At 40.8% G+C, this 8,885-nt stretch overlaps 1 pseudogene; it reads right to left on the bottom strand.

Moving 5' to 3' along the window:
* Window positions 1-1,483: 1,483 nt before the first annotated feature.
* LOC105499338 (14-3-3 protein theta pseudogene) lies at window positions 1,484-2,698 on the bottom strand (annotated as a pseudogene).
* Window positions 2,699-8,885: the final 6,187 nt, after the last annotated feature.

Below are 8,885 nucleotides of genomic sequence, written 5' to 3'. Positions count from 1 at the left end.
GTTACCGTTTCTTCCGAGCGCTCAGCTTTCCCACCGAGCTTCTTTTAGGACGTCTTTTAGACATCCTCGGGTGTCCTCTGACGATGTGTCCTCTGCTTTCACACGCTCTAGCATTCCTTCACTGGGGTCTTTGTCGCCCCACATTGGGCAGCTAGGAATGTTGGGGTGATCAGACCCAACACCAGGTCATGAGGGTGACGAAGTCTGGTGGAGTCAAAGGAATGAGAAAAAGTTTGAGAGAGAAAGTGGCACCAGAGGGCCATCAAGAGTATGGAGGCTGTGAAGGCCCCAAGCTCTGGGAACCCATACTATTTATTGTTGCTCAAACAAAGAAACAGGTGGTGAGGATGTGGGGGTTAAAACGAAACAGTGTATCAAGTGAATGAGAAGCATATGGCTGCTTGAGATAATGGGAATGCTAGAAGCAATGAGCCAGCAAGTCTAGCAGACATGCAAGCCCTGCCTCAGCTTCTCTCCCAACACTCAGCTTTTCTCCCAACAGTCTCCCAAGTAACTGGGACTACGGGTGTGTGCCGCCACGCCCAGCTGATTTTTGTATTGTTAGTAGAGAAGGGGGGGGGGGTAGTTCACCATGTTGGCCAGGCTGGTCTCGAACTCCTGACCTCGTGATCTGCGTGCTTTAGCCTCCCAAAGTGCTGCGATTACAGCGCTTGGCTGATTTTTTTTTTCTTTTCTTTTCTTTTTTTTTTTTTTTGTAATTTGGTGATTTTGTAGTTTTGACAGTTTGTAACTGTACATATTTACAGGGTACAATTTGATGTTTATATATATGCATATATATACAGTATACTGATCAAATCAGGGTGTTTTAACATATCCATCACCTCATACATTCAATCATTTCTCTGTGGTGAGAACATTCAAAAGCCTCTCTTCTAGCTATTTTGTAATATGCAATACCTTATTGTTAACCATTGTCACCCTACTATACAATAGAACACTGGAAATTATTCCTCCTAATTGTAACTTTATATCAATTGACCAATCTCTCCTTATCCTCCCTTCTCCTCTTCCCTCCCCTTCTCAATCTCTGGTAACCATCATTCTACTTTATGCTTCTCTGGTATCAGATTTTTTTTTTTTTGGAGGTGTAAGTGAATTTTTATTGGGAAGGGAGGTTGTTAACTTAAACAGCAACAAATAAAGAGTGAATAAGGAAACTCCCTGTTGCCACAGATACACATGACCTCCTTACCTGATACAGGAGGCATTTCAATTTGTGACTCCATTCAATCTAATATTTCTAGATTCCTACTAAAAAGGAATACATTAAGAGCATGGAAAAGTTGCTTATTGAAAGGAAACCTAAGGGAGGGAATCTAGAAATTAAGTTATGTGGGACACTCTTTAAACTGTAATTAACTACATTTTCGTATCTTCACAGTAATACAAAACACAGTCACTTGCAGAACTGGTTCAGATTAAATACCAGATACATTTTTAGTCCTCTATAAGTGTTTGGAAGTTACTTACGTTTATATAAAATGCAGCTATTAATACTTTTCTACAGCAGTAACTGCACACCAGGAAGGCCAAGACAAACACTGATCAAGGAATGAAGTTTTCCCAAAGCTGCAGTATGAAAAGACTATAAACAGTTGATTCCATACACATGAATGGGTTTCTTTGCTATAGGAAATCCAAGTGGAATAAGGAATGGAGATGTCTAAAAAGGTTTCTTTAAGGAAAGAAGGATGACACCCTGCATGGATTTAGATTTCAGCCCCTTCTGCAACATCACATTCTTCTCCTGCACTGTCTGATGTCCAAAGTGTTAGGCTGTCTCTAAGCAACTGCATGATGAGGGTGCTTTGTATGAGTGTTCATTCAGTGTATCAAGTTCAGTTATGGCCTCATCAAAAGCCGTTTTAACCAGCGTGCAGGCAAGCTCTGGGTTATTAAGAATCTCATAGTAAAATACAGAAAGGTTAAGAGCAAGCCCTAGGCGGATTGGGTTGTGTGGGTTGCATCTTTCTTGCTTATATCAAATGCTTCTTGGTAAGCTCCTTGGGAATTATCGTTTTGGATCATCACCATATGCAACTTCAGCAAAGTACCGGAAGTAATTACCCTTCATTTTCAGATAGAAGACCTTATTCTCTGGATTAGTTGCATTGGCTATTAAATATTTATCCAACAATTCCAGGACCGTCGTGCAGATGGATCTCAGCTCGGACTCCGCTTTCTCCCGATAGTCCTTAATCAGCTGCAAGTTCTTGTCGGAGGTGTAGGTCTTCTGCTGGGTGCTTGAGATGACTCTCCAGGCGGACCTGCGGCCCCGACCACGTTCTTGTAGGCCAGGGAGAGCAGGTCGTGCTCCTCCTTGGACAGCTCGGCGCCCTGCTGGGTCACGGCCTTCATGCTGGTGGCCATGTCGTCGTAGCGCTCGGCCAGTTTGGCCTTCTGGATCAGCTCCGTCTTCTCCATGGCGGGCGCGGAGCCTGGCCGGGGCGGAGGGCGAGGAAAGCAAGGGCGAGCGCCGACCCGGAGCGAGAGGAGCCTCCACAGCTGCGGAGGGGCGTGGCGGCGAGGCGCGAGGCGAGAACAAAAAGCCGGGAGGCAGCGCCGTCAGACAATGCGGCCGGCAGCCAGCTTTTGTCTCTGGCACAAGGCTGCCGGGTTGAATTTCCCTATCCCCCGACCCCACCGCTGCAGTGCGCCCCGGGAGGCAGCTGCCCGCGGCGGGAGGAGGCGGGGGCGGCGCAGAGGCCCAGCGCGCTGGGAACCCAAGCTGCGGCCGTTCCCGCCACCCCCGCCCGACCGGCCCAAGATAGAAGCCACCGTCTGATATCAGCCTTTTAAAAAAATGGATTCCACAGCTGTAATCCCAGCACTTTGGGAGGCCGAGACGGGCGGATCACGAGGTCAGGAGATCGAGACCATCCTGGCTAACACGGTGAAACCCCTCTCTACTAAAAAATACAAAAAAGTAGCCGGGTGAGGTGGCGGGCGCCTGTAGTCCCAGCTACTCGGGAGGCTGAGGCAGGAGAATGGCGTAAACCTGGGAGGCGGAGCTTGCAGTGAGCTGAGATCCGGCCACTGCACCCCAGCCTGGGCGGCAGAGCAAGACTCCGTCTCAAAAAAAAAAATAAATAAATAAAATAAATAAATAAATAAATAAATAAATAAATAAATAAATAAATAAATGGATTCCACATATGAGGGAGATCAGGTGTTATTCGTCTTTCTGTGTCTGGCTTATTTCACTTAACATGATGTCCTCAAGGCTCATCCATGTTGCTGCACATGACACGATTTCATTCTTTTTTATGGCTGGATAGTATTCCATTGTGTGTGTGTATTACATATATACATACACCACATTTGTGTGTGTGTGTGTGTGTATATTTATATTCACACATTGTATATATATACCACATTTCTTTATCCATTGCTGGACGTTAGGTTGACTCCATTTCTTGGCTAATATAAATAAACATGGGAGTGCAGAGATCTCTTCAACATATTGTTTTTATTTCTTTTGAATAATACCCGGTAGTGGGACTTCTGGATCATATGGCAGTTCTATTTTTAATATTTTGAGGAACCACTATACTATTTTCTATAATGGCTGTACTGATTTACAATCCCACCAACAGTATATAAGTGTTTTCCTTTCTCTACATCCTTGCCAACAATCATTTTGTTTTGTCTTTTGATAATAGCTATTCTAATGGAGTGAAGTGGTATTTTGTTGGGGTTTTCATTTGCATTTCTTTGATAATTAGTGATGTTGAGCAAAGTTGGCCATTTGCATGTCTTCTTTTGAAAAATGCCTGTTAAGGTCTTTTGCCTATTTTTCAATTGGGTTGTTGATTTTTTTTGCTCTTGAGTTAAGTTTCTTAGTATTCTAGATATTAATCCCTTGTCAGATGTATAGCAAGGACTGCTGGCATCTGTGGTGACAATGGGGACAGGTGGGAGCCTCTAGTTTACTTTTTCCCTGTAAGAAGTCGTCTCCCTGTATTTGATGCAATTCTGGTGGACGAGACAGTGTAGAGAGGGCCTTGCTTCCCTCTCTATGGTGCTGTTCTGTGCTTCCATGCTCCACTGGGATTTTGCTCTCCCCTGTTGCTTTCCAGTGTACTTTCTCAGTCACTCCTGTTGAAATATAGTTGTTTATTAGTTGTTTTGTTTCCTTTTGTGAGGGGAATGAGTGCCAGGTTGACTCTAGTGGCTGTCTTGCTGATATAAGTCAGAATTTTTCCATTTTAGCTATGTTATCTAATTTACTGACATATAATTGTTCATAGTATGCCTAAGTAATCATTTTTATTTCTGTAATGTTGGTAGTAATGTACCCTGTTTTATTCCTGAATTTAGTTATTTGTGTTTTTTGTTCTTCTTGTTTAGTCTAGCTAAATGTTTATCAATGTTGTTGACGTTTTCAAAGAACCAGCCTTTGGTTTTTTTCCTCCATCATTTTTCATTCTCTATTCCATTTATTTCTGCTTTAATCTCTATTATTTGCTTTCTCTTTTGCTTTGGGTTTAATTTGCTCTTCTTGTTCTAGTATCTTAGGGTATAAGGCTATATTATTGATTTAAGATATTTCTTTTTTAATATAGGATTTTGTAGCTATAAAAATTATGCATTGCAAAAGTTTTATTATGTTTTAGTTTTGATGTAACTCATAACATTTTCTTATTTGTTGTAATTTTATTTTTATTCTTTGATTCATTGATTATTTAGGAGTGTGTTGTTTAATTTCCACGTATTTGTAACTTTTCCAAATTTTCTTCTTTTATATCTAATTTCATTCCATTCTTGTCCAAAAACATACTTTGTATGACTTCAATCCTTTAAAATTTATTGCATCTTGTTTTATGTCACAATATGTTGTCTATTTTGAAGAATGTTTTATGTGCACTTGAGAAGAATTTGTATTTTGCTGTTGGATAGAGTGTTCCATAAATATTTGTTATTTCTGTCTGGTTTATTTTGTTGTTCAAGTCCCACATTATTTGAAGTGGGGTATTGAAGTATCCAACTCTTGTGGTTGAATCATAATTCTCTCTTCCATTTTATCAGGATTTTTCCTGTATTTTGGACCTCTATTGTTAGATGCATATGTATTTGTAAATGTTATATCTTCTTGATGGATTCACCCATACACACACTCCTTTTTTTTGTTGTCTCTAGTAACAACTTTTGTCATAAAGTTTGTTTTCTCTGATATTAGTATAGCCACTCCAACTCTCTTTTGGTTAGTTTGCATAAAAAATCTTTGTTTTGGCCAGGGGCTGTGGCTCACGCCTGTAATCCCAGCACTTTGGGAGGCTGGGGTGGGCAGATCACTTGAGATCAGGAGTTTGAGACCAGCCTGGCCAACATGGTGAAACCCCGTCTTTACTAACATTGCAAAAATTAGCTAGGCATGGTGGTGTGTGCCTGTAATCCCAGCTACTCAGGAGGCTGAGGCCAGAGAATCACTTGAAGCTGGGAGGCGGAGGTTGCAGTAAGCTAAGATTGCACCACTGCACTCCAGCCTGGGCAACAGAGTCTCTCTCGATATATATATGATTCTCTTACTTTCTACCTATTTGTATCTTTGGATCTAAAGTTTTTTTGTTATAGACAACACATAGTTGGATAATGCTTTTAAAATCTCATATAGTGCCAGCCGCGGTGGCTCACACCTGTTATGGCAGCATTTTGGGAGGCTAAGGCGGGTGGATCACCTGAGGTCAGGAGTTGAAAACCAGCCTGGCCAACATGGTGAAACCCCTGTCTCTACTAAAAATACAAAAATTAGCTGGGCGTGGTGGTGGTGCCTGTAATCCCAGCTGCTCAGAAGACTGAGGCACGAGAATTGCTTGAACCAGGACCTGGGAGGCTGAGGTTGCAGTGAGCCGAGATCGCACCACTGCACTCCAGCCTGGGTGACAGAGTGAGACTCCGTCTCAAAAACAAAACAAAACAAAAACAAAAAGAAAACTCATATAGAACATAGATATTTTCTAGTGTAGCATCCTAATTCCCTTGTCATTTCACTTACTGTGTTTTTAAAAATTTTTTAGTGATTTCCCTGAGTATTACAATTAGCATTTTTAACTTATAACAATCTAATTTGGATGAACAGTAGCTTGATTTCAATAGTATATGAAGATTTTGTTCTTTAGTAGCTCCATCCTAACCCTCGTTTATGCTGTTGTTACCACAAATTACATGATATACATTGAGTGTCTTTTAACACAGATTTATAATTCTTGTTTTATGCAGTTGTCTTTTAAATAAGGAGAGAAAACGTGTTATAAACAAAAAATACATTTATACTGTATTTTATTTTATTATTAATTTTTGAGACAGAGTCTTACTCTGTTATCCAGGCTGGAGTGCAGTGGTGCAATCTCGGCTCACTACAGCCTCAATCTCCTGGGTTTAAACGATCCTTCCACTTCAGCCTCCCAAGTAGCTGGGACCACAGGCATGCACCACCACACCTGACTTTTATATTTTTAGTAGAGGTGGGGTTTCACCATGTTGAGCTGGCTGTTAACAAACTCCTGGCCTCAAGTGATTTACCCACCTTTGCCTCCCAAAGTACTGAGATTACAGTCATGAGTCACCGTGCCCAGCCATACTTTCTTATTTATTTGTATCACTCATCATTTTTTGTTGAAAACTGGACTTTTGAATAATCTAATGTGGCAACTTTGGAAATCAGATGCTCTCCCTTTACCAAGGTTTATTGTTGTTTTGACTTGCTTTTACTAATGTGGGTGGGTGGTTGTTTTAGTGACTTCTCTGAACTAGTCTGTATTCTTTGTCATATGGGACCACTGAATTCTCTACTCAGCTATTTTAGAGATTAGTTCATGATTGGACAGAGAGCTTCTTAAATGCCCAGAACCAGCAAATCTCCTAGTCCTTGTCAAAGAACTCCATGTGCATGTTGGGGTGTACTTTCAACAATCAACCAGGCCATTAACAACTCTGCCTTAGCTTTCACTTCCTGATTGTGTAAAGGCTCAAGGTCAGCCAGACATGACAGTGTGGGGCCTTCTTGAGTCTTTCCAGAGCATGTGTACAGTTCTATGCATGCTGATGCCCTTCTAGATTTTCTGAAAAATGTAGGAGGTTTTCAAAGTGCTTATAGATATATTCTTCCCCAAATTTTCTGTTTAAGATTTTTTTATTAGTCTATTGTGTACCTTAACTGTTATTCACAGCCTAAGGCAGCTGCAAAGCTAAATCACTTCCCTGTATTTGTTTTTGGCAAATACTCCCCCTGGAGAAGGTTTTTACACTGTGTTATCTCAGAGCAAGTGGTATTTTCCAGGGAACCACCAGACATATATAATAATGACAGTTGTTTAGGAATGAGGCTTTGAATAAGCTCCCACCTCTTTCTGCTCCCTCACGTGTCAGACAGGCTGCTGGTTTTCTTCATAAATGTGGACTGTAATTTTTTAAGGCTACTGCAGAGCTAGAGAGTGGGAGATGGAACTAGGACAAGTTAAAATGACATAAAGCTCACTTTTCTTACAGAGATTCCAGGTGTTTTTCTTTAAAATACATTCCCCATTTGCTGCAAGTCTTTGGTTAATTCCCAGAGTTCTGAAAATGTTGACTTTGACGAGTTTGGGCTTCAAAATAATTTTACGGAGGACTGAATTTGGGGGACCATTACTCTTCCGTTTTCACTGATATTGCCTCAAGAATTCTTTTAAAAAGCTTGTTAATATAATTATGTCTAAAAATATTAACAATACTGCTTTAATATATGTCTATTTTATGTTTCCCTGATTGTCTCAAAGTATTTTTATAACCATTTGTTTGATTCAGATATTTTAAATGGTCCTCAGATTACATTTGGTTGATATGTCTTTAATGCTTCATTTAATCTATAGGTTCTCCTTGTTCCTTTTTATTTTTGCAATTTATTTGTTGAAGAAACTGGGTGTTTGTCTTCCTAAGTTTCCTACATTCTAGAGTTTGCTCATTCTATTCTCATGATATTGTTTAACATGCCCCTTTGTCCCTTTTTTCCCTACAGGTTTAATTAGAGTAGATTTTATCTTTTGATAAGAATATTTCATATATACTATTGTCTGTCATTCTCCTTATATTTTAAAGCTATATTTGGGTGCCCATATCAGGACCCTACAACAAGTGGATTAGAATATAGAGGCTCAGGCTGGGCGCAGTGGCTCACGCCTGTAATTCCAGCATGTTGGGAGGCCAAGGTGGGCGGATCACCTGAGGTCAGGAGTTCAAGACCAGCCTGGCCGGCATGGTGAAACCCCGTCTCTACTACAAATACAAAAATTAGCCGGGCGTGGTGTTGTACGCCTGTAATCCCAGCTACTTGGGAGGCTGAGGCAGGAGAATCACTTGAACCTGGGAGGTAGAGGTTGCAGTGAGCCGAGATTGCGCCACTGTACTCCAGCCTGGGTGACAGAGCAAGACTCCATCTCAAAAAAATAAAAAATAAAAAATAAGCAATAAAAAATAAAAAATAGAATATAGAGGCTTACCTATAATCTCTTCCTTCTGTGCACTCCCTCCTTCCCAAACAGATACACACTTATTCTCTCAGTAATGAAATATTTATTTCTAGGAATTGAAAAGTAACCTTTTCTTCCATTAAAATACTGGTTCTGTCAGTCTTAGATTACCACGACCATCATTAAAATCTTTATACTGCATTTTTTACTATTTAGTATTTTTAGATTTTTAAACCCCAAACCTAAACCTTTGTCAGCCTAATTATACTGGAATTTTAAAAACAGTATCAGGCTGGGTGTAGTGGCTCTTGCCTGTAATCCCAACACTTTGGGGGGGCCGAGGTGAGAGGATCACTTGAGCCCAGGAGTTCAAAACCAGCCTAGGCAACATAGCGAAACCTCATCTGTACAAAA

This window comes from Macaca nemestrina, chromosome X (assembly GCF_043159975.1).
Source record: "Macaca nemestrina isolate mMacNem1 chromosome X, mMacNem.hap1, whole genome shotgun sequence".
Classification (NCBI taxonomy): domain Eukaryota; kingdom Metazoa; phylum Chordata; class Mammalia; order Primates; family Cercopithecidae; genus Macaca; species Macaca nemestrina.
The sequence above is the reverse complement of the archived record's forward strand: the minus strand, read 5'-3'. Positions and strand labels throughout refer to the sequence as shown.